At 36.8% G+C, this 3,797-nt stretch overlaps 1 pseudogene; it reads left to right on the top strand.

The window, feature by feature from the left end:
• The first annotated feature begins 296 nt into the window (after positions 1 to 296).
• LOC115900081 lies at positions 297 to 846 on the top strand (annotated as a pseudogene).
• The last annotated feature ends 2,951 nt before the right edge of the window (positions 847 to 3,797 follow it).

Here is a 3,797-nt window from a genome sequence, read left to right as displayed (position 1 = left end):
AATATGGACATTGACTGGGCTTGAAGTTATGAAGAAATTTTAAAGTAGTTTTAGGTAGGATAACGGTGTGATTGTGATGCTAATTTTAAGATTTCTTATCTTAGAAATACATACGGTGAAACCCCGTCTCTACTAAAAAAAAAAAAAAAAAAGAAATACATACTGAAGTATTTATGAATGAAATTGTATGAAGAGACTCAGGAAGTGATGGCCACCTTCCCGCTACCGGGGACTTCTGGCGTCTGAGAAGTCAGCCGCCCGGTTGCTGCGGCCGCCGTGCTCACCTGCCCGAGGTGATGGAGAATGGAGCGGTGTACAGTCCCACTACCGAGGAGGACCCGGGCCCCGCCAGAGGCCCCTGGAGCGGCCTCGCTGCCTACTTCTTCCTGAGTCGGCTCCCATGGCTCCGGCGCGTTCTCCAGGGCTTGAAGCTGTTGCTGTCTCTGCTGGCCTTCATCTGTGAAGAAGTTGTATCACAATGTACTTTGTGTGGAGGACTTTATTTTTTTGAGTTAGTAAGCTGCAATGCCTTTCTTCTGAGTCTCCTTATACTGATTGTGTATTACACTCCATTTTATGAGAGTTGATACCACAAAAGTAAAATCATCATATTTTTATATTACTTTGGGAACAGGGTGTGTGTTTTTGTTGGCATCCAAGATTTTTGTTTCCACGCATGACAGGACTTCAGCTGAAATTGCTGCAGTTGTGTTTGGATTTATAGCAAGTTTTATGTTCCTACTTGACTTTGTCACTATGCTGTATGAAAAACGACAGGAGTCCCGGCTGAGAAGACCTGAAAATACGACTAGGGCTGAAGCTCTCACTGAACCACTTAATGCCTAAAGACTCTGGGGAGCAGATGTTAACTACGGTAGTGACTCTGCACTGTGGTGCCTGAGCCCTGGCAGAAGCTCTTGTAAAATTTGTGTAATTGTTTAAACCACTTCTTTTGGAGAGCAAGAGGAAGGTCAAGAAGGCAGTTTTATCAATATTGTGTCAATCACCACAAATTAGGCCAGATAAGTTTTAAAAATTAAAAAAAAAATGATTGAAACTTATCTCAAATGGAGATTTTGGTGGGAGGAGGAGAGAACAATTGTTTTTTAAATCGCACAGCTCAACGGTTCATAAATGATTCTGTCATTCTGTTACAAGTCATTCTTTCACTAGGCTTAGCTTCCAAATTATGCTTTATAGCTGTATAAACATCATGATTATATTCATCTACTTAGAAATTGTTTTATTTTAAAATTAATTTGCTTAGCTGTTTGTTTTGATGCTTAGATTATGTTCTGTTAATGGGTATTTAACGTATTTAAGAAACCAATATTTAAAATGTTGGTCTAGGTTTTTTTCCTTAACATATATTACCAGGCTTTACTGTATTTCACTTAGCCTTAAATGTTACAATATTTTTGGATAACTGTTATTAATTCTTTCTGAAACCTTGGTTATAGCCTAAAAACGTATGGAGATGTTGGTATTTTGTGTGTATAAAAGCAACAATATCAGCAACTTCGTGTTTATACTGCACCTTGGTTGTTGATGTCAAATGAGAAAGAGATTGTTTTTGTAACACATACAAAAATGGAAGAAACTGATACCACACCTAAGTACCAAAGATAAGAAAGACTTTTTGCCCAAGACAGTGAAAGTAATTATAAAAACAAGCTTTGACCACTTACCAAGTATCTGAAGAGATGAGTTCATACTATGATTTAGAAAGTGGTTCAATTCTCGAGTTGGCATATGATTATTTTTACTAAAATTAATACAGCTCTGTGGGTCTTCCTTAGTGTTTTCTTTGAAGCTCCTCTGTTTTTTTTAGGACCCCAGCCTTTCGTTTTTCATCGTTCAAGATGCCTCTTTCTGTCGCCTTATCAGATAGAAATGGAGCTATGTGCTGCTGCTTCATCTAGCAGAGGTTGGCCTCTGGCTCTGACGCTTACTTTTTGTCAGTTGTCTTTAGGTGGTCCTGAATCTTGGGCTCTATTAATTGTGAATACTGTGTAGCAGGATCTTGAGAGTCCTTGTTCTTACATAGGCATTGCTCTAGTTTGTCTTTGGCAAGGAACATCTTAAGAAAGTAAATATCCAGGGAAACCTGCCCAGACTAATCCTGTTGGTGACATAAGGGAGAATCAAGCCATTCTCAAGAGATAACTTCGTAACCAGAACTGTCTGTTGGCTGGCAGCTATTACAGATAGGCAGGGCACTTGGGATACAACCTTTCTGTTCAGGTGTTTCACAGACTAGACCTTTCTTATCCTCCTCCTAGAGTTTTGACCTGGGACTCTAGTGTTAAGATGATGAGCCCATACATCAGGTCCTTCTGCACTTTGGTAGAAGTCTCCCAGGGTAGGTTTCCTATTTGAAACACTGGAATCATGTTTCCAGGAAAAAAGTTTAATGACCTCATCCTTTTTTTTTTTTTCTTTCTCATCTGGCATGTGTGTGTCATAGATGGGTTTTAGTTTCATGAATGTGGCTAATGTGGTTCTCAGAAATTGGTCAATATGGCCTGACATAGCTTCTGCTCTGTCTTACTGACTCAATACCTTTAGGATTTGTGTCAGAGTTTGGATACTAGTGTTAGTGGTGATGTCACCACTACTTAATTGGGAGATAATGAAACCAATCATGGCTGCTGTTTTTATTGGGCATGTCATCTAAGAAAGGAGAAATCGCTGGGTCTTGGGTCTAAGAATAAGGCCTGATTCAGAAAACTAGTTTATGATAGGTAGACTAGAGTTTCACATCAAACTGTACCGTTGTGATTTTTAATGACATCTAGACCTATCTAAAATTCAGAGCATATCATCTGGGCTACCTCAGGGTCACCACCCATGCATTGGGCTTAGTCAAGATTGACAGATACATTCTCAGCGGGCCTGACATATAAAACATCTTGTCATCGAGCTTAAGCTCTGCTTGTTCTGAGGTTTCACCTCCATGTGTTTCATTGGTGCAAAAATGGATCTCTTAGTCGGTCACTTAATTCTTTCTTTTTCAGAAAGATAGTATGTTCACTGGTATATTTGGTCACTCTTAGAGACTTCCTTCACATTGTTTTTTATGGGACCCATGAATGGTTAGCCTTTCTTTTCTATTGTAGAAGGAAATAGGAGTAAAATGACCATTGTAGTAAATACGTTCAAGGGGAACTTGGGACCAGAAACCACTGTTATGTACAAAAAATGGCAAACTCAATAAACTCAAATTTAAAATAATTTTTAAATTAATAGTTATGATACATTTAATTTTATATTTTATACAAATAGATTGCTTAGAATGGTTCTCAAGAATTATAAGGGAAATGAACTCACAGTACAAAAATTTTATAATTACTATACTTAAATTATGTTTTGTTTGGAAGCTGGGAAATGTATTCTTACATTGTTTGTAGCCAATCATTTTTATATTTGTCAATTTAAATTTTATAGGTCTTTTTTTAATCTCTCTTGATGTCAAATTTTATAGTCTTTTTAAATAAATCCATTTAATTAAAATGTTAAAAAAATAAATTGTATGATATTTGGAATTTGTTTCAAAATAATTTAGTGGAGATTAGGGAGTGAGTGAGGGTATAGATGAAACAAGATTGAAGATGTGTTGTTGATCACTGTTGAAGCTGAATGATAGGAACATTAAAATTTATTCTATTCTGTTTTTTTGAATATTTGAACACTTCCATTGAGCATTATTTAAAATAAAATTAAAACATCAAGATAAAAAAGTTTTCTTGGAGAGATTGGGAATAAGTTAAAAATAGATATGTAGAAAACTAACCAAA

The sequence above is a fragment of the Rhinopithecus roxellana genome, chromosome 10 (assembly GCF_007565055.1).
Source record: "Rhinopithecus roxellana isolate Shanxi Qingling chromosome 10, ASM756505v1, whole genome shotgun sequence".
In the NCBI taxonomy this organism is placed as follows: domain Eukaryota; kingdom Metazoa; phylum Chordata; class Mammalia; order Primates; family Cercopithecidae; genus Rhinopithecus; species Rhinopithecus roxellana.
Note: the sequence above shows the minus strand (reverse complement) of the source record. Positions and strands in the feature narration are given on the sequence as shown.